Consider the following 23,713-nt stretch of genomic DNA (forward strand, 5'->3'; position numbering starts at 1 on the left):
GTAACAAATATAGCCAAATTTTAAGTCAATATTTTACACTCATAGTTTGGTATTTTGCTACTACTAGATGTGTTGAGTTCATGTTATTTCAAATAAGTTTCCTACAAAGCTCTTGCCACAATTATCAACAAGTAGAGAAACAAACCAAAAATTTACACAAGGAGAAATGCAAAAGGCCCCAAAAACATTGTTCTTGTGGTTCAAAATCTTCATGGAAAAAAGGATTATTATAGATATCTTTTCATTTTGTATTCAACATCATGAAGGTTCAGTCTTCAAAAAAATACCATTTTTGTGGTTCAAAATCCTTATGGAAAAAGGATTATTATAATAGCCCTTCCATTTTTTATTGACCATCATGAAAGTACAGTCTCCAAAAACTAAACCTCAAGGCATGCGGGACAATGCCTGGAATATCTCTTTTTTACTCAAGGTGGCTTGGTGAACAAACATATTATTTCTGCTATCCAATCCAAGGTATGAAAGGAAGATGTAATAAATATGTTTGCATGGAATATAGGCATCCAATTTGCGGAATCGTCCAATGAAGTCTTCACAATTGCAAGAAGGAAATGGAGAAATGTCAATCTTGTATTCAATACCTTTTTGCATTGATCCTTCTGTAGAAACAATGAACTCAGCATGCTCCATGGCCTTCACGACTGTTGCGTCCTTAACAATGCATTTCATGACCAATGACCTCTAAATTCTATCTTCCATTTCTTTGGAGATTTTGTTTCGCCATCTGACTGCTTTGCCATCTCGACGCCAAGGTCGATCTTCATGCAATACTATTGTTTCATCATGGGCTTGAATTGGTGAAGCACAACTTGCACCCACCATCGGAGTTGACACTCCTAATATGACAAACCCCGAGCTTGTCAACCTAGCAATCTCTGCACTTGTCAAGGATGTTCCTGATTGAACCTTCCACCTTCCTGGTGATGGTCCTGGAATACCTGTAATGCTAGTTGATGGCTTCCACGTGTGGGTTACATCATTTCCACAAAACCAAATCATTTGGGAGCGCACTCCAATTGGTGTTTGAATCCTCCCAAAGAATGATGGTGCAACAACTCCACGTCGATTTTCACGATCCTTTATATTGACAAGCTTGTTACATTTTCCTCCTTGTCCAAGCCAAGCCTGGCAACGGACTTGGCTTGTTACAGGAACTCTTCGTAATGCCCAATTTGCATCATGCACTTCATATTCTTGTACACTCTTGGAATCATCATCCTCAAAACTCTCTGTTGCAAATTTAGTACTAGATTTTGAAGACATGGAGTATCTTTTCTTACTTGCATAACTGTACTCAGGGCGGTGACTATCATCCTCACATATATTTGAAGGCATTGACTTTGGCCTTTTCCTTCGCACAGTCTTGTCATCTCCATCATTAAAACATACTTCAGATGCAACACCCATTTCCTTTGCAACATCACTTGTTAGATCAACAACTGTTTTGGCACTAATGTCAATCCGAGATTTTGAAGATCTTTTTTTTAAGGTCTCCAGACTCGGCCCACTTCCGATAAACTGGCCCTTCAAAAAAGATGTGTATCTAGCGCTTTGTAAAATTGCATTTGAGAGGTCACTAATAGAGGCATTGTAGAGACCAACATATTTGACATGTTTCAATCCAGCCCTCCAACTACCATGAATAGACTCTGCTAGATTTGTTCGAGGTATCAAGTACTTCTCGTTATCTAACATACTCTGCAGAGATATTGAAATGGCAAAATTACATTATTAACATGACAAAAAAAAATTCAAGAGAAATACAAAACCAACCTCTATAATGTAGTGGCCCCAATGGGAAATCCTAGCATGCCACCATGCAAACCAAGTTTCAAGCCGTGGCAAGTCTGAGTCACTTGCATGGCCTGCATTCCACCATGCCCTTAGGCTTCTCATTTCGACTTCTGCAGCTTGCTCTGTAGAGGCATCCTTCCAGCGTCTACATCGGATTTTAAATTCCTCTTGGCTGCCAACTTTTATACATGCCTTTGCATGGGAATGAAGACTTTGCTCCCAATGGAAAAGGCAAGAACGCTCTTTCCCTTCCATTATATTGTCAGGCCACCATTGAAAGTGGCACGTACAGCTCTCCAGTTGGCTTGGGCCTCATCTGCCAACCATGAACCCTTTAAATTCAGCATTGTCAAACCCTTCTGAAACCATTACTTTGTTGAGAGTATCCCAAAATCAAATTTGTGCGTCAGTATCTTCCACCTTGAAGTCAGTATCTTCCACCTTGAAGTCACAAGTTGCAATTGTTTGCAACTCTTGGATAAAAGTATTATACACATGGCAAGCCATGGTAGTCCAATCTTTCATTCGCTTCACAAAGTCAAACAACACCCAACAATGACCCAGTTCTCCTCCAGGTCTCATTTTATTTACCAAATCAACCCCTGAACCAGAACCTTGGGTAGACATTTTAAATACATGACACCTGTTGAATGAACTATGTTGCAATTGTCTAGGAAACACTACACTTTGGAAATAATTATATCTACAATGTCTTTTCAAGTATAAAATTCCATCTAGCCCATCTCCTCAATCCATCTTGATAATCTATACACAGACATAAAGTTGATCAATATTCATTGTGATAACATAATTTAATAAACCAATGCAATAACAAATGTTATGGTAATTACCTTCTTTTGTCGAGCAAAGGTTCACATTGTTTTAGCAAATCTTGTAGCTCAACATCCAACATCTTAATCCCATCTTGCACATTTTTAGACAATAAAGTTTCCATAATAATGTCTTGGACAATTATATTTTGTATCCCTTTAGGGCATACAGCACCACCAGCCCTCACCATTTCAGAAACTTTGGTTTTAATGGCATCCTTTGTTCTTCTAGTCAAACCATCTCCAACGGGATGATTATGATGGCCATGGTGTATGACTGCACGAGTAAGATTCACACCATCTCTACATTCTGGCATGCAGAGTAACATTTCACAGTAACATCTCTCCAAGCAAATTGGTGGACAACCACAATGTATACATGATAAGGAGCCATATGATTCAATTGACACATTTGCTGGGGCCACTCTAATCAATCTCCCATCCCGTTGTGTCTCATTCTCTATCCCAATTCTTTTTTTATAACCACAAGTTGCATTTATACAACGGAGGTGACCTCCACATTCCTTTCTACGAACCACACCAGGAAATACTATATTTGTTGTAATAGGATCACTCCAAACATGACCATCAAATTTTGACTCCGTACCTTTTGTGCGATGTTTCATTGAAGTAGCTGGTAGCTCAAAGAAAACATCACCATCATAAGTAGAAGGCAACTCATCCACAGTGATGTGCATTCCAACCTTCTCATAGGCCTCGCAATCTGTTCTTTATAGGTAGTTGCATAATAATCTCAATGACACTATGTTGTTTGTCATTCTTAATGTTGCTAGCTGAATCATGTTTCCTTGCCTCATCATTTTTGTTGCAAATAGAGTAGAAATCTTTTTTGTTTTTGTGCACTAGAGTCTTTTGAAGTTCATTGTCATCAAGCTTGAATCTTTCTCCCTTCACGGTGAAAATATCACCAAACTGTGCATCAAGGTGAAACATTTTGTATCCATCGTCATGGACTTCGTATTGCAGCTCCATTGTCAAATCAGACCCATTATCACCAAAGTGCTGATGGACAGATATGGACCCAAGTGTGAATTGAAAATGACTAGCAAGCACCATCTCTAAGACAACACTCCTCTACCTATGGAAGTGCGAACAAACATATGCAAAGATCTATCCTCATTCTGAACTGTGACAGATTCCATAAGAACGGAATGGTTGAGCTGTGCAACTCAATGAGATGAAGTCCAAAGGGTGAGATCAAGAGCAGAGTGTTCGTTTCAAGAACTCATTTGAAACAAGAGTCTGCCGCAAGAAAAAATGCTCACAAATGCTTTGCACACACTGCCCATTGTTTATACTCACAACTTTGTAAGATAGGTCTTGTGAAAGTCGGCACAAGTGTGACAATGGTACTGAACCATGATGTAAATTTTAGCCATCATTTGTTAACAACAATACTATAATACCATGGACTCTTAGACCTTTTAATCCCCAACCTTTCTTTGACACGTATGGGAGTTATTGCAAGCCATTCTCGCTAGCAATGACATTTCATTATTGCTACATAAAGTTGATAGATAGATATAAATTATAACTGTGGCGAACAAGAAATGGTTGGTTAGCACATCTCTAACCTTTTGAATATAAATTATGATGTTAAAAATATGCCAAAAGACTGTTTCATCGATTAAAGGGGTCTATTGGACTCTATCTTTCATCAATTATTAATGAAAGGTAGAGGCCAATAGACACCTTTCGTTGACGAAAGGGGTCTATTGGCCTCTATATTTAATTATTCTCTCCAAAAGGGGTCTATTGGCCTCTATCAATTGAATATTAATCAAAAAGATATTTAATTGTATGTCGACGTCACACAGTAAAATTATCAACCTCACAATTATGAAAAATTATCAACCTCACACAGTAATGATGTTTAATTAAATGATCACTCATCATTGCTGCATTCTCATTAGCAATCGAATTCATATGATAATCATTATAAGTCATGGTTCCTATTAACATCATAGTTTGGTAGCATAGATTGTAATTAAAGCCAATAGACCCCTTTGTCGACGAAAGGGGTCTATTGGCCATTCATTTTCATGAGAGCTCTTGGATGAATTATGGATTGGATCGGCCATCGCCGCCTCTCGAGCTCTGCGGGGCACGCCGCCCTCGCCCTCGTGACTCGTGACCCACCCGCACGCCGCCCCCCTTTCTCGCGCCCTCGTGTCTCTCTGTACTCTAGGCTCTCATGAAAATAAATGGCCAATAGACCCCTTTCGTCGACGAAAGGGGTCTATTGGCCTTTAAATTTTCTTAAGGGCTCATGAAAATGAAAAGCCAAAATACCCCTTTCGTCGACGAAAGGGGTATTTTGGCCTTTCATTTTCATGAGGAAAAAGGGGCCCCAAATTTGAAAAAAAAAACGTTTGTCTTAATTCTCCTCATTAGTCTCTTAATACACCAACCATAAATGCCATAACTTGAACTGATATCCCTATCAAAAAGCGACTTAAAACTTCAAACAACCATTTTGTTTTTTTGCAATTGTGTTAGCAGACACACAATATTTTCATGAAATTTTTTATAACAATAAAATCATGAGAATCTTACACAAATAACAAGAAGACGGTATCCTTAAATGACCGAAATTTTGGCATCGTTTGGAGGGTGGCCCCCCTTTTTTCGACGAAAGGGGTATTTTGTCCTTTCATTTTCTTAAGAAAATTTAAAGGCCCTTTTTTCCTCATGAAAATGAAAGGCCAAAATACCCCTTTTTTCGACGAAAGGGGTATTTTGGCCTTTCATTTTCTTAAGAAAATTTAAAGGCCCCTTTTTCCTCATGAAAATGAAAGGCCAAAATACCCCTTTCGTCGACGAAAGGGGTATTTTGGCCTTTCATTTTCTTAAGAAAATTTAAAGGCCCCTTTTTCCTCATGAAAATGAAAGGCCAAAATACCCCTTTCGTCGACGAAAGGGGTATTTTGGCCTTTCGTTTTCAATCTTCAACGCCTTTCGTTTTCAATCATCAATGCTCTGCCTCCCTCGCCCTCGCTCTACCTTTCTCCTTCCCTCCCTCCCGATCAGGCGTTCCCCTGGCCGTTCGGTGCATCGCGGTATACAAATCATGAGGCACACTTGTATGGTCTCAAAAGAGCTGGCCTTTGTACAGGTGGTTTTGTGACTTGAACATTTGGCTCATCTTCCTTATCGTCATATCAGTGAGAACCTCCATATCCAATGGTTAGTAAGCCGTGATGAGTGAGAACTCCTCCCCATGTGCTTGGTGCGACGTCGAGAGGTGCTGACAGAAGGGGTCGTTGCATCTGTGGATGGCATCTCAACCTGAAACAATATAGTACGTTCTGTGCATCAGTAAGGCTCTTAATTAATTAAAGAAATAGAAGACTAATACAGTGTCATGTCCATCATGCCCATAGTTAATTGCCTGCCGTATGTATGTTGTTGTTTGCAATGTCAGTGCCAAGCATCGTGTAGGACTGTGTTGTTATTTTCAACCACAATTAAAGGATTGATTGTCATTGGCCGACGGCATGTATGTATGTATGTTGTACCTTTAGACATTCCGTATGTGCTACATGGAAAAGAGACACTTGTCAAACTGGCAATGGAGCTAATGAAGACGATTCTACCCTTGCCACAAGCTTTGAGCAGAGGATGAGCCAGCTGCGCGAAGTGGAAAGCTGACTCCAGGTTTGTATTCATCACAGACGCATAACCTGATGATTTACCTGATCTTTGACCGTTTTCACCTAATGATTTACCTGCTGAATGAGCTCCACTTGAGCAAGTGCCAGCGGAAGTTCATCTACCATCTCGAGGGCATGGTAGGCTATCCTTGTGAGCATGGGCCCCGCATTCATGTACTTTTTATTTTTGTCTGAGTTCTTCAGATTTCCTTCCACTAGCTTCTCATATATGTATTCAGGAAAATCACATCGGACCACTTTGTTCTCTGACATTCCCATTGCCATGACCACCGCCACATGTCTAATTGGCTACGTATATCGGGGTGGGTGTCATTAATTATGGATTCTTTCAATTTGTTTTGCATACCTTTATACGCGACCTCCAACAATGTGGTGCACATGGCATAATAGGATGGAATTATAGAGTTTTCACCATGATTACAAGGATCTATGCCATGAAGGATAATGAAGAATATTAAATGATAACCTAGAGTAGCATACTATGTTTGCAGCATCAACTTGGATATTTTGAAGTTCGATACCTCTCAAGGCTTCTATGATTGTTGGTTGCCTATTTTGAGTAGTAGAAGAGACTCAGTAGGAGTTTTATGATCAAGATTCTTTGTGCTTTCCCCCAATATCTCCCTTGTGATATTAGGGAGGTATTAAAGATGTTTAAAATGCAAAAAAACATGTCTTTTCTAATCAGTCATTGCAAATTGGTTGACTAGATTATTATTGCACAGTGAACTTATATACCAAGCTGTATAAACAAAATACACTGTGTGGTTTAAGGGCACATCACGTTGTTTTCCTATACACCACATGATATTGACATATGTACGCATAGTACTTGGAGATTTTTCGCTTCCCTTTTAGACACATGCACTATTATGAAAATAAGGCAAGGAGACGAGGAGGCCTTAGGAGACACAACACAGTATATTCGAGATATTGTACGCTTTTAAGGTTAATAACTTGTTCTTGTATGCTTAATAACTTTTTCTTGTATGCTTTTGTTGTCCAGCTAGTCTCCTCAAGCTCCATCATCTCGTCAAGTGCAACTTCAATTAGCAGCATCACGATCAAGCTTCAGGTATTTTCTATTTTGAAGCCTCTTGGGGTTTCTTTGTATGCTATTGAAGTAATGCTGGGACTTGATTGACCTTGTAAGTCTATTCTATGCCATGCGATGACTTCTTTTTTTAAATGCATCTTTGTCACATTGGCAGGATGGTAAAATTAAGAACTTCTGAGAGGAGGGGGAGAGGTGGAAGAGGAGAACGAGGAGGCAAGAGAGGTGGAAGGACAAGTAGCAAGAGAAGTTTGCAAGTGGAATCTACACCAAATTTAAAGATTCAAAAAGAGGTTGAAATTGAAGTTGAAGAGGATAAGGAGATGGAAGACTTTGAAGACACTACTATAATTGTGGAGGAATCTTCTAAGAAGAGAAAGAAAGAGGATAAACAACTGGATGAGGAGTTTGAGCAAGAGTTTCCTGCTGCACTTGATATTGGCCAAGGGAAGGATGTTATTGAATCTCTTGCAATCAATCCTGGAAAGATTGCTCCCTTGATCCCATTATGTCGTTGTGTTGTAAACACAAGAGTGAGAGGCCTACGAACTGATATGGATAGCCTAAAGCAAGCTCTAGAGGCAGAAAAATATATTCAACAGAAAGGAATGTTTATTTTATCTACAACACTTTCGGATGGTGTTTCACAAGAGGTGACAGATGAAATTGAACAATCATGGGATTCTTGTTGGAGGGATGTAAATGCAGAATTTGAGGCACAGATTGTTGATGATGCTGATTGGTCATTTTTGTCTCGAAAGATGTTTTTTGTGTGGGAGGGGAATCACCATACTGTTGCATGGATGTCTCTAATTGAGGAGAAATTCAAGACATCAAAGGCATGGCATATTCGAGTTCTAGCAAGTTTTATTACTCCAGAGAAAGAAACGGAAATGAAGCTAATAGCTGCTCTTCAAAGGTTCAATCTGTAAGTGCGAGTTCTTGCTTATATGTGTTACCTTTTTTCGAGCTTTTAAGGGTTTTGTGAACAATTCTTAATATGTTTGAAGCTATGTATTTTTTATTTTTCAGCCTTAATGAAACAGCAATTGTTATTTTTCTACCCTAACTTTATTGTTTATTGGGTAGTTATAATTAGAAAGGCGCTAATAATTCAAAATTCTTTTCTAATGATGTACTCGGAAAGAGTTATTCCTTGATGTAGTCTCAGGTATATAGAGACAGGTTTTAGTATGTGAAAGTCTAGGATAAGGCCATTTTATTCCCTTTTATACAGGATTTTACTCATATTTCCTAGACGACATTACTGGGTAGTTTTCAAATTGTTAAGGTATGTATGGGTGGTATCATGGTGGTATGGGACGCTAGCGATTCCTCACATATATTATCTTATGGGATAACTTGGGCTCAAGATTGTTGCTTTGCTTACATCACTTAGCATGTTGACCTCAACATTCAAAGAAAATCTCATTTTTTGAATTCACTAGAAGTTATAGTGTAGGAATTCTCTCTAGATAAACTTATTTTATCTATAGCCTACATATATTGATGAGTGTAATCTCATCGACATTTTCACTTGTTGAAATCTCTTTCTTTAGAGTTCAACGAGTTTATCTTATTGTGTTCAGATTAAGAAAATTTGGATTTTTCCTTTGTTGGCATTTCTTTCTCTAGTTCCGTCCTTTAGGTGATTTATACAGTCCACCTGATAGGTTTACGGATGAACATATGTGATTTATACAGTCCACCTGATAGGTTTACGGATGAACATATGTGACTCATCGAGATGTTGATGACTCTCTATATTGATATGGATAACTCAGGACGTTGATAATTCCATATACAGATGTGGGTATGTCGGGGCGTCGATGAATCCCTCATTCCTACTGTTATAATGCCATGTTTTCCTACTTTATTCCGAATGGTTTACAACGAGGAAATTACTTTGAGTATGAATTCCTTTGATCATCTACAGTCTGATGGGAAAACAGAGCGTATGAATCATATTGTAGAGGATATGCTTCATGCATATGTCTCTGGAAAAGCATCAAATTGAAAAAAATATCTTCCAATGATGAAATTTACCTATAATAGTTTTAAACATATGCCTATTGGTTTTAGTCTGTTCATGCTTATGTATGGGTATCAACCCAGGGCACCTATTGATGTTAGTATTAAGGACATCGAGCTTGATGCATCGAGGGATTTCTTGCATGATATGCAGGAAATGCTGACCGAAGCTTGGGATTCTATCAGGAGTGCTCAGGATAGGGCACAATTCTATGCTGATAGAGGATGCTCAATTTGGTCTTTTGAACCAAGAGCATTGGTTTATTTAAATGTTCCTAAAGATTCTTAGACTTTGTCAATAGAAGAATGCTCAAATTTATCTCCTAGATATTGTGGTCCATTTCGATTTACACATCGGATTGGCACAGTTGCGTATGAACTTTAACTACCTCCACATGTTAGAGTTCATCTAGTCTTTCATATCAATAGATTGAAAGGGAAACTGGGAGGTGAGGATAACATAGTTACTCCTCAAGAACTCGTTGAAGTCGAAGAGTTATCCTATGTTCCACATGAACTTGATAAGGTACTTGAATTCAAGGAAAGGAAACTTTGAAGTTGACTAATCCCTGAGGTTAAAATTAGGTGGAAAGATAGGAAAATAGAGGATTCGACTTGGGAGTTGGTTGAGATTGTTCAGCGCAGTTCTCCTTCTTTTCATTGCAAGAGTGCAATGTTTTGAGAGAGGGGAAGTATGTTATATGTACATTATGTGTGCTATGTTATATGCACATTATGTGTGCATATACTAGGAGGCTAGGCTTGTGAGCATGTGAGCATGGGAGCATGGGAACAAGCTCTAGTGGAGCATGGGTTAGGACTATTCTTAAGGGTTAAGGTTAGGGTCAGGCATCCAAGGGTCACACATGGGAAATGGAGAATCAAGAGTCACTTGAGGGCCCTCCTATATGATAGGAGCATGGGGCACACTCAAGGGGAGGTTAGGGGAGGTTTGGAGGCTTGGAGGCTTAGGCTATGGTCTTTTGTGTAGAGGATCATATCTACTCACCTACCCTTTCACACTATAGCTACATGCTATTGGATTGGAGTTATACCTCTTGATGGTATGAGACATCAAGGTAAAGGTATGATGATGTATCTCATTATAATTCATGTGTGCATCCCTTGGGCTTGGGGGGTGGTCGGGTGGATGAGTTTATGCCTGATTTATGCATGTTTATGCATAACAATTATCTAGAGAGATAGGGTTTTAACATTGGGCGGCTATGGCACGGGGCTCAAAGGCCTCACCTATCTATCTATAGATGATGAATGCAACCCTATGGGATGGAGAATGAGGAGTGTCATCGATATGATTAGGGGACTCCCTTTGAATAGTAGTCTGCATTCTGCTTTGCAAAGTGTCAAATAAATCACTAAGGTAGATGAGCTTCCTAAGTGGTATGATGGTTGCATTACTTATGAGCTTCCACCATGTGGTGGGAAGACCTGAATGTCTGGTATGGAGAAAAAAAATCATGGACACTTATGGACAGAGTATGTTGCTTGCAGTAGTGACTGTTTTCCTAGTGTTGTGCGCTTTAGTAGATGCTTTGGTCATTTGTGTTGTTGTATTAATATTGACTGCCCTTACTACTCTAGGTTTTGGTTTAATAATGAGACAAAATGGAAAGGACCTTTGCGCCAAAGTTGCCCACCAGTAGGATTGATAATTGCCAAATTTGGGAACATTGCATGTGCACCATGTGGTGGGAAGGCCCGAATGTCTGGTATGGAGCAAAAAAATGATGGACACATGGACAGAGTAAGTTACTTGCAGTAGTGATTTTTTTGCTGGTGTTGTGCGCTTTAGTAGATGCTTTGGTCATTTGTGTTGTGTTAATATTGACTACCCTTACTACTCTAGGTTGTGGTTGAATAATGAGACACAATGGAAAGGCCGTTTGCGCTGAAGTTACCCAGTAGGATTGATAATTATTGAGTTTGGGAACATTGCACGTGCACATTGTGGTCAAATGCCGGAGTATGTTTCCACTTGTGATGCAGTGATATATTACTTCATTCCAAGGGATCGTGAATGTAGTAGAAGATGTGTAATAGACCTCGGATTTCATAAACATCCGTATGAGGAAGCTCAATGTCGATCCAACGAGCATGAGATTAGGGACATACTACATAGCCGTGCTTGTCAAAACCCTTTCACCACTGCAAAGCAATTGGAAACATGTGTGGCTCAGGAGGTGATTATGGACAAGTTAATGGGAGAGAGCAATACACATACCTTAGAGATAGGGGATGATGAATTTGCTGAAATGCCTGACACTATTACCCCACTCTCAAATAAGCGAAGGATCGAAAGAAGCTTGGAATATGCTAAGAGATCAAAGAGCATAACAACAAAAGGTATGGAGGACTTTGTGTGAAGATTTTTGAAAACCCCAAACTCAACTTGTACATGTGTACATGAGTGATGTTCCGTATTGTGGTAAAGTCATGGGAGCACTCATTGACTCAGTGTGGGCATCATGGATGTGTGGTTATATGTGGCAATCAAGCTTTAGGCTTTGATCGAAGTGTATGTGCAAGGAAAATGATGAGATCTTGGAAGCATAGACTTGTCCAGAGCGTGGTCTGCTTGAAGATGGTGTCAGTCATTCGGTTGCTCTCTATGTGTGCGTGTCCCAAAAATAAAAATGGGTACTTGTAAATTGTATTAAAAAATGTGCAAGTGCATGGGGGCAATTAGTTGTTGGGGGTGCCAATTTAATGTGTGTATGAGGGGTGAAAATGTCCAAGATTAAAGGGAAGCATGTGGAAGGGTGATGTGGCTGTGCATGGCTACGTGTGTGCATGAGCTGGTTTTGGAAGGGGAAGGAAAAAGAAGGTGAGGGACGTGTGCATGACAGGGGAGAGATGGCACAGGGAGAATTCGGCAGAAGGGAAGGTGAAGCGTCTGAGGCAGTTGGGAATACAAGAAGTACCGAAGAAGTATGTGAATGTTCCAGAGATGGTGAATGTACATCCTGAGAAAGAAGCTATAGCAATTCCTAAACAGGAGGATTCATTGAAGAAAGATGTTCATGAAGCACTGGAGCTCATGAAGTCTTTAAGTTGAATTGGATAGAGTCTACAGGAAGAGGAAGAGGCATAGGTGTTATGGGAAGGAAGACTGATGCATCATCTGGTTCTGAAGGAAATTCAGCAAATATTGGAAGAGGGAGGGGGTATCCGAGTAATGTGCAATGCTGGAATTGTGGTGAGTGGGGTCATATCGGTCCGCAATGTGAGAAACCAGCCAAAGCTAATGGTGGTATGTATCAATTGTCTATAGGAATGAATGATAGGGTGATTTACCCTAGTATGTAGACGAAGGATGCAATTCAGCCCAATGTTCATGAAGTCTGTAAGGTCACATTTGCAGAGCAGGATATGGGACAGATTAACCTGTTGGAAATGGAGAAAGGTTTAGCCCTGAAGAGTTTTCAGAAGATGACGAGGAGGAGGATGGAAGTATTGATGATGTGCAGCCAGTTATGATTCAGACTATTAAACAGGCTGAAACTGATTATGAGCTAGTTGATTGTACTTCTGACTCTTGGCAGAGAAATCCTGATATGTTGTTTAAGAAGATTATTGATGATGCTGTGGTCCCCTTGACCAACAACAATAACCTCACATCCATTTCAAACCCCAAACTCAACTTGTACATGTGTACATGAGTGATGTTCCGTATTGTGGTAAAGTCATGGGAGCACTCATTGACTCAGTGTGGGCGTCATGGATGTGTGGTTATATGTGGCAATCAAGCTTTAGGCTTTGATGGAAGTGTATGTGCAAGGAAAATGATGAGATCTTGGAAGCATAGACTTGTCCAGAGCGTGGTCTACTTGAAGATGGTGTCAGTCATTCAGTTGCTCTGTATGTGTGCGTGTCCCAAAAATAAAAAATGGGTACTTGTAAATTGTATTAAAAAATGTGCAAGTGCATGGGGGCAATTAGTTGTTGGGGGTGCCAATTTAATGTGTGTATGAGGGGTGAAAATGTCCAAGATTAAAGGGAAGCATGTGGAAGGGTGATGTGGCTGTGCATGGCTACGTGTGTGCATGAGCTGGTTCTGGAAAGGGAAGGAAAAAGAAGGTGAGGGACGTGTGCATGACGAGGGAGAGATGGCGCAGGGAGAATTCGACAGAAGGGAGGATGCCGATTCAAGCCATGGGTGGCGGGTTTTTCCACAAACATGAATATGAAATTACGAAGAACAAGCTCTAACCACTTCCCACACATCATAATTATCATTTCAGATCACAAAAATAAGAAACATACTATCTATCTCCATCATAGAATACAGAATTCAACATTACAGCGTTACATTATATCAGGAAAACAGACTTCTAAAATATCAGGCGTTTAAACCTACAGAACAACAAGAGAGATACAGAGATGACCAGAATTGAGTTACTAGTTACGCATAATGCCTGATACAAGACGGTTAAATCTATATATAAGTTCCAAATGATGTCACCCCTGAAATCTTAGGTAAAAGACTAAGGTTAAAATTATCTAAAGGAACTTATGTAAAACTCTAGGTTTTACACCTGGCACACGAGGTGGATAACATTTTCTTCAAATATTTTTAGACCTGAATCCACTCCCAAAATATTACTTTACTGAAAAGTATGTTGATTACTTTTCAGTTACAATCTTCATCTCTACATCAGTGTCTTCAATTTCCTTCATACCATCCTCATTGTATGTTTGAAATATCTTCTCCACAAGGTCAATTTGATCTAACTGATCATCTGATATTTTCTTAGCAACATCTATAATCTTCTCAGGAACAATCCCTGAACTTTCAACATTTTGTTTTGAAACATCAGGTACAGGTGGAATAAGTTTAACATTGTCTTTCTACATATCTTGCTTCTTCAGTCCTTCAAAACTACCTTTTCCTGCAAAATCACAAGCAAACTTAAAAGACCTGTGACTGTCATCAAAAAAACCCTCTTCTAAACCATGATACCCATTGAGGGAGTATAAAGGATCCTCCCACACTAACTTTTCAGGGGGTTTCACTTGAAGAGATTCTTGAGCAATTGGCATCTGTTTCATCTGTAACTTCAAGTTTTCCTCTTCCAAAGCTGTAATTTGCTCCTTAAGCAAAAGTATCGCTGATTTGCATTGCTCATCTACAAATGGCTCCCAAGGTCTTGTAAGAACATTTTGAATTCTCTCTTTAATTCCAGCCCAAATCAAATTTCCTGTCTGCATCAATTCCCCCTTCATTGTTTCCAAATCTGTGCTGCTTATAAAGACCCCATCTACATCAATGTCTTCATCTTAGTCCCTCAACTACTCTTGCTTTTTCTTTAATGCTGTCAATTATTGTAACAAAATCTCATTAGTTGTTACCAATTCAGTATTTTTCTTCATTTACTCCTCCAATTCAACAAAAAATGTAACCTTTATTTCTGTAAGCCAATCTGTAACCATTTTTGATTGAATTTTTGCTTTAGCCTTCTCTTGCCACTTAGTCAAGTCTGCTTCATATTCTTCTTTCTTCTTCAACAACAACTCCTCTTGAGCTTTAACTTTTTCCTCCAGTTCCTTCACTTGTTATGTTTTGACATCCTGTTTGCTTAATTGCTGCTCCAAACTCCGTATTTTATTTTCTAATTTCATGTGTCTTCTTTTATCAATCTAAGCATTGCTTTGTTGCTAAAACAAAAAATTATCCACATTAACTTCCAAGCTTTCTTTGCCTCTGCAATAGTAATTTCCTGTGGTATATTTGAAGTCTGAAATCCCAAAACTTTAGGTCTTCTTGAAACTACAACATCTTCCTGCTGGTTAACTTTGCCTTGTTCATTCTCAACTTCAATCCCTTGTTCTTAGAGCTGAACTAGGTGATGGACTCACTTCCTTTTCTGTTGTGCCCTGTGCAAAAGGTGATGGAAACAAAGGAGCATTAAGCACCTTATGACTCTTTACCACCCTGCTAGATTCTTGTGCTGAGTATCCAGCAACCATTAGATATGTTGTTAGTTTATCACTGTCCACCATTGTATACGGAACCATCTTCAAATTCTTGCTCTCTTGATGCTAGGCGGTTCATCTTCCAAGTCATCTACTGTCCTCTTTGTATTTTTGCTATATGGTTTTATCTTTAGCAAAAACTTTTCCCCATGCAGATACTCCAGGTTCTTCATCCTCTGAAAGATTGTAGCCAAAATAGGCCCTAGTCTTGAAGTTTTATCCACTTTTCTTTTATCTTTTTCCCTGATTTCTGACATGATTTTCTGATGTAGAATATGCGCCCATGCTACAATCTTACCCTTCTCTGCAGTATGCAAATATCCATAATTTTTATCTAGTATATATTCTAACTTGATTAGCAACAAAACATTCTCTAGAAACCATTCTAGTTGAAGCTTCTTTTTGGATCTTGGAAATTCTTAATGACATAATATTTTCTTGTTGTTTTTGATGCCCCAAACACCTTCTCTAACATCTTCAGGGATGCTCTGTCAAAACGCATCTCGCCTTCCATGGATAAATTAAAAACATATGACACCAACTCCATAGAGAAACAGATTGGGAGAAATGAATCCATCACTTGTTTGCAAAAACTTAAATTGTTGTTTTTCTTGATCATTACCCCTCCATGACTCCTAGGGCAAAGAAGAAAAATCTAACAATCCTACAATCTGCAGCCATGTTCTATGCTTTGAATTTGTAAGGTCCAGAATTACCTTAGAATCTAGAAACGTAGCAGAAATCTCTCCAACACATACAACTTCATCCTCTGAGAAGGGGCATGTGAATTGTCCTCTTTGAGCGGCGTATCCTTCATGCGCGGGCTTCTCCTCACCATATTCTTCTTCTTGGAAAGATCCATGAAAGCTTCTGTGATTTCTTCATCTAAGCTGCTTAGAAAACGCTTTTGCATGTCGCCCACCTTTTCACTCGTTTTTTCTGTGTAAATGTTGTGTCTAGCACACTCCACAGTATAATTAACTGGAGTTTTGTACAATTTCACTTGATTTGAATCCTTAATGAAATCTACTCCCACATTATATAGCACATGCTTCATCATACCGGCTGGACATATTAGGCCGACACCAATCTCCCTTTCAACAACTGGACTTGGGCCAAAAAATTTCTTAAGTCTAAAACCATTAATTGGTTTCTGAAAATGATTCCCTGACAAGTTAGACACTAAGAAAGTTCCTTTACCCAGCACCTGATTAATTAGAAATGGGCCCACATACCTTAATTTCAATTTTCCTAGATGTGACTTTGCATGACAAAAATATTCTTTTATGCATCTATTTATGCATAAAAATCCATTTTGATGAAAGTAACACTTTTATAATAAAAAATATTCTTTTATGCATCTATTTATGCATAAAAATCAATATTGATCAAAGTAACACTTTTGTAATAAAAAAAGATAACCAATATGCATCTTTCTATGCATAGAATTTATATCTAATGAAAATCACTCTTTTATAATACAAAAAATAACCAGTATGTATCTTTCTATGCATAGAATTTAAATCTAATGGAAATAACACTTTTAGAATAAATATATTTCTACTATGCATTTTTCTATGCATAGAATGAAAATGACACTTTTAGAATACACAAACAATAGAGATTATTCTTTTAGAATCATAAAAGATGAAACTTATTTCACAAAATTTTAGAATCATAAAAGATGAAACTTATTTCACAAAATTTTAGAAAATTTTGCCATAACCTCCTTTGTATGGCGGACCATTTTTGAAATTTTCTTACTTTAATTTACTTAAAAATGAACCCCAATTGGTTTTAAGCACTCTAAACTAATCAATTTTTACTTTTAAAGGAGAAACAATATGAAAAGTTTAATTCCAACTATTAGATTACTTAACTAGGATAAAGAAGGACTGATTTTAAGAATGAGAGAGGGGGAAAGCCTTTCCAACAAGGCATAGCATCGATTTATCATTTCAACAAAACAAAAATTAGAAAACCATTAAAAGAGTAAAGAAAAATATAAGATTTCTAACTTACATGAATTCTGGGAGCTTTCCTTTGGCTTGATGGTTTGAGGGATCTACTCTTGTTTACAACAAGAGTGGCCACCAAATCTTTAGAAGAGGGAATGATAAAAAACTAGTGAGTTATTAAGAAATTCACAGTTCTTGGCTCTTGGGAGGAGTAGAGTAACAGTGCATAAAACACTATTAAGCTTCAACAAAGGGGGAGGCTTCTTTTTATAGGAAAAAGTGAGCTCCTAAAAACCAAGCAAACTGATTCTAGAATTTTCCAGATCAGTTTGGTCAATTTTGGACCATTTTTAGGTCAGTTTAACTTACTTTTTGGAACTAGACTTGAATTAGGAGAGAGGAGAGATAAAATATCTCAATTTTTGATAATTTAAAACTCCACCACACATGTGAAATAGGTGCCTCCTTCATGAGGGGGGGAAATTCCCATTGTGAGGTGTCAAAAATCCATTTTTTAGTATTTCCTTTGGTCCTTAGTCCAGGTCCTTAGTCCACTCTTCATCTTATGTGAGTATTTACTCATTTTTGGGGGGTGTCCTTCTTGTGAGGTTGGTTTTTAAGTTAAGTCTTGGGCACCCACTTCTGTGTACCCTTAGATTTTGGGTATTGTTTGTGTGAGTTTCGTGAGACTGATGCTTGTTCTGTTTTATAAGATGCTGCCACTGTATTCGGTGTTGTTTGTTCATCATTCATGATATGTTTCCCTCTGTTTTTCAAGCTCCATAAGGGTATAGACATGCCCTTGTCGCCCTCGCTCAACAACGTTGTCGTCTCTTCCCTTACATTATTACTTCATCTATTCCTCTCTTATAGAGAACTCTTGCAATAACCAGAAAGGGCTTACTTCTAAGAGCCAATTTCTTTCTTTTGTCTTTGCTCATTGATTCAGGAAACATTCCATATGTCAGAAAAGTTATCATCTGATTATACCAGTTGTTTATTTCCAAGGTCTTAACCTGAAATATATCAGAATGAAGAAAATCATATGATATTCCCTCTGGTTTCTCTCTTGTTTCCAATCTGCTAAGATAATCTGCAAACCATATGACTTCTCCCAGGAGTGTGAACCACAATGTAATCAAACTCCTACAAAAGAAGTACCCACCTTGCTATTCTTCTTGACAACTGTGGTTTGTTGACCATGTACAGAAGGGCTTGGTGATCCACATGAAAAATCACCTTATTTGCTAGAAGATAATGTCTAAACTTCTTCAAATCATATATCATTCCCAATGCGTCCCTTTCTATTACTGAATAATTTTGCTCTACAATGGCCAACACTCTACTTGCATAGTATATTGGTCTAAACCAACCTTTGATTTTCTCCTGCATCAATATTGCTCCCACTGCAATATGAGATGCATCAACAAAAATATGAAATTACAGATTCCAATCAGGAGGTCGTTTTTTTTCTCCTATGGCCCTTCTTCTTCTAGACTATGCTTCCAAGGCCACAGATCATTGCTCGAGAACATGTTGGTTCTAAGCTTGTAGAGCAGCCAGGTGATAACATTCAAATGTGTGGGATCTAGATTTTTAAGATCTGCCTTTGGGTTTGATTTCTTACCCCAATCATGTTTAGGTGTGTGATGAATGGGTCCTGTCTATGGCCTTAGTGACCCACATACATTTTGGGGTAGTCTTTAATCCAATGATCTATTCCACAATAGTTATTAGTAGTTGGTGGCATGTTTGAGGGCACAACTTGGTTAGCTGAGGAAACTTTATAGGTCATTTTGAACCTCAATGGGGACCTTGATAAAACGATAACATTGAAGAGGCATTCTTCTTCCCATTGGATTGATGTCCGAGCGGCCCCTTCCCATAGTGGCAAGTTGGTAAACTGGCTTGACTCCCCATCCACTACATAATAATCGGGATGAATCTCCATGGGGTCCTCAAAGAGGTGTGGAATGAGTTGAAAATCCACCTCATATTCTTGGTAATTAGTAGGCTCCTCAAAGCTTACTTGATTAAGAGGTGTTAGCCTTGGAGGAGGTGTTAGCCTTGGAGGAGGTGTTAGCGATCCTAAGACTGGTGGAGGTAATGGCACATTGGGTGCATTGTGCATGCCCTTTGATAGGAGTTGTTATGTGGGATTCTCAATCATTGCTTGATTTGTTCAAGACCTAGGGCTAGTGTTTTTATGCCAATAAGGCTATTTGTGGTCTTGCTGTATTGGTGGTAATAGCCTGTAGGCATGTTTGGTAATCTTGGGCTTTGTGACCATAGCGCCCATAAAAGCTACAATTACCATTGTAAAATGAGCTCTTAAAATTGGAAATTCACTGGTGGTATGTCCACAAATGGAACACCAATGAATCTCTCTCCTTGGATACATGTGCACATTATCTAGAGCTTTTCTAGTCTTCATTTTCTCTAGGAGAGCTTTTGAGAAGTCATCCTAAGCCATTTCTGTTAAGGTATTACCTTTAGCTATATAGGTTTTGTAATGGTAGTGCTATGATGCTAACGTAACATGCTTAGAATCTGAAGCTCTGACTCCCCTTATTTCATCAGGTTATCATCAAGTTGCATGGCATTGGCTGTTGTGACGTTCTCCGAGGTGGTGATACCTATAATAACCAAACCATTATGGATATTTTCATGTTTAAGCCCATGGATAAATCTATCAAGCAGTTGATTGTTGGAGAAGCGCTCATGTAGAGCATAATAAGAGTTTAAATGCTTGAGATGACTAATAAAATCTCTCACTAATTCATCTTCTTCTCTTTAAGCTTTGTGTAACTATGAAGCCACACTCCACAAAGCTCCCTCACACACAAATTGTTTTAGAAATAATAATCGAAGACCGATAAAATTTTGATGTTCTTCAACTCTCAAGGTTTGATACCAATCACCAGCCTTGCACTAGTATATAAAGGTGTTCTTCTTTTCAAACTCATTCCTCTCACCTAGGCTACATAAACTTGATCGAAGACCTTGAGATGTCTTCTAGGATCACCCTCTCCATTGAACTTGTGCATGAGCTTCACGATTTGTGTAGCCTTTCCAGAGCTACTCCATCTGTTATTTCTCATGATTGGTCCTATACTCTTGGCCACTCCTCTCCCCAATGCTTGTACTACAAAGGCTAGTGGATAGTTGGGAGGGATATTGTTGCTGCTTGTGCAGGCCCAATGGCATGAATCTGAGAGGAGTAAAATGAGTCTGATAGGTGGGGGGTCGCATCGAAATGCATGTAGGGTGATGACATATGAAATAAGGGTGCCACTAGTCTAGTAATTTGTGAGGATGTCCCCCTTGCTCTAGGTTGCATTGGCAAAGTAGAGTGAGATGCAAGGAATCGGGGATTTTGGGTGAAGGTTCCTCCTTCTATGGCCTTAGCAGATGACATGGATGTGTTAACTAGGCTTGGAGCCATTGTTGTAGGGATTGCTACTGTTGTCATGGTTGTCATAGTTATGACCGAGGGCATAACACTAATAGGGGAAATGTTGCATGGTTGGTCGCAAGTGGTACCGTTATGTGTGGTGTAGTACCCAATACAATAATAGAGTCTGGAATTGTGCTAACAGAATCTTGAGTAGGTAGCTCTCTACAGTCTCGGAATGTAAAGCCCATCTTAGTAGATTCTTGGAATCCTACATAACCTTGAGGAACAATAGCAGTAGTCGGGTCATCGTGTAGCCAGGTGTCACCACAAATGGTGTCTCCATCTCACTCAAGGTAGGGCCTCACACACTTCTTGTCCCAACTTGTGTCACGGAAAGTTGCATGGGCATGGTAATTCCATGTTTAAGCCTCTCTTGCTCTACAATAGCCTAAATACATTCCACTACCATCTTAAGTCCCTCTTCCTTGTTTGTGGAAGTAGAGATGGATTTCTTAATTTCCTCCCAGCTAATAGCATAAACAAGTCTTGTAGTCAGGTCTTCAAGGTATCTTGGGTTGTATCAAATTCCTACCTCTCAGTTTGTAGTAATGTGTGGCCCTAGAACTCTCTAGGCTGTTAGTCACCTAGGCAGTTGAATTCATGTGGCCTGGCACTCTCTAGGCTAATTGCCTAGCTTGGGTAGCGTGTCCCTTTCATGAATATTGATATTTATGCATAAAATGATGCATAAAAGATTTTTTTTATTATAAAAGTGTTACTTTCACCAATATTGATTTTTATATATAAAATGATGCAAAAAAGAATTTTTTTAATTATAAAAGTGTTACTTTCATCAATATTGATTTTTATGCATAAAATGATGCATAAAAGAATTTTTTTAATTATAAAAGTGATACTTTCGTCAATATTGAATTTTATGCATAAAAGAAATTTTTTTAATTATAAAAGTGTTACTTTCATCAAAATTGATTTTTTTACATAAATAGATGCATAAAAGGATTTTCTTTTATATAAAAGTATTATTTTCATAGAAGTTGGATTTTATGCATAGATAGATGCATACATAATTTTTATATCAAAATAAGAGTTCTCTTTAATACTATGTTTAAATCCCATGAATATTGGTAAATGAATAAGTAAATACTCTGTGAGAGAAAATTCTACCGTTTTATATTCTCTAGCATGGTAGTGAGAAAATTCAAAAAAACTATCGAAGTCGGAATTTTAGATAAATGATTAATTTATTCCTCATAGGAATTCATGATTAGTTTTAAATTCAGTTAAGCAAAATACTCAATGAATAAAATTCAGTAAAGTAGTAATTGAAATATTACCCTTCCAAAAAGTTAGTTCAGGGAGAACCTTTCCAAACTCAAACCCTGAATCAGACTATGACGAAGACTTAATCTCCTTCGTCAGTTTCAAGAAAAGACGATGTGACCAGTTCAGGAAAATTTCACTCAAATCACCCACCGAATCTGAAATCAAGTTAAGACCCTTGATTCTGATATGAGGATCGAGGTTACAGAATTCAGGAAATTCTATTGGAATTTTAGACCTATGATCTAGAAGTAGTGGGATACGGATTTAAGATATACCCATTGTATTCAAAAGAAAATCAAAACTGAAAACTTGCATAAAAATCCTGTTTTCTTATTACGCCAGAATGCTGGAGGGAGCATTTGGTATATGTGTTTTTCTAAGGGAAGTTCGGTTGTAATAGCTGGCGGGGAGTGTTCAAAGGAGGGCTCACACAACAAAAACCTGCCCAGGTCTTGACCAGCCTGGGTATAGTGAAAAATGGTGTGCTTCCAGTACGATGGGCTAGGGCCGACGAAGCGGTCCCTGAGTGAAGTGCCAGGACACCTAAGGAGGATCCTGGAGGGTTCTGACCAAGCGATGCACAGGCTCGTGGTGCTTAGGACACCCATGCGTATGTCGTGGAAAATATATATATGTAAGATAAGACGAGAAAATTATTGTAATTTGTTACTGGATCTCGTTGCTGACCTGCTGGTCTCAACGAAGAGTCCAGAGTGATACTGTTTTGTGAGAAACAAGGATTGAATGGAAATTTCAAGTTATGACATCTGTAACCAATAATTGTTTGTCAATGGATTGTTTTAAAAGTTAAAGTTTAAAGAGGAGTGTGTGCGTATCTGTATTCTAAAGCAAAAGTTAAGAAAGGCATTCAATTATGGGTGGGTGAGTACTTGTCTGGTTCTACTAATTCCCTCTTGGGTTGTTGCTCAACACTAATTTGAAGGTTGCAAGACCCTTCAAAGGGGGTCAAAACCTTCACAAGAAGGGTGAAACAACAATTACCCTTCAAAAGAAGGGGAAGGGTTTTGGGAAATTTAGTTATATGCCCTTCCAATCTCTTCATAAAGAAACGCTAGTTAAAAAAAAGTTCTTCAAAAGAAAAAATAGGGGTGCCCTTCAAATTCTAGGCTTGTCAATGTTGCTACTATCAATGCAAGGGAGAATATGTTTGTCATACGCATTGCATTGAACTCCTTCCCCGACTGTGCACTCAAAACGAGAGAGAGAGAGAGAGAGAGAGAGAGAGAGAGAGAGAGAGAGAGAGAGAGAGAGAGAGAGAGAGAGACTCTACGCTACGGTTCTTCCTCCTTCTCTCCCATCCACACAGTCGTGTTTCCCCCAAGAAGAAGAGATCAAATGATGAAGAGGGTTGCTCCTTCTCTACCTCCCCACACACGTGCATTTTTTTGTTTTCAGCTATGGCCGCCTCCCTCCACATAGTCAATTCTTCCTTGAAGAGAGAAAACGATAAGTCTTTTATTGAATGTTTTAAAACCAATGAGTGGGCTTGGCCCTGGTCACGTGCAGTCCTCGACCGAATGAAACCGACACTGTGATACCAATATTAGACAACTATAGCATCTACACATGGATGA

Source organism: Cibotium barometz, chromosome 2 (genome assembly GCF_041138505.1).
Source record: "Cibotium barometz isolate CiBa-2024 chromosome 2, ASM4113850v1, whole genome shotgun sequence".
NCBI classification, from domain to species: domain Eukaryota; kingdom Viridiplantae; phylum Streptophyta; class Polypodiopsida; order Cyatheales; family Cibotiaceae; genus Cibotium; species Cibotium barometz.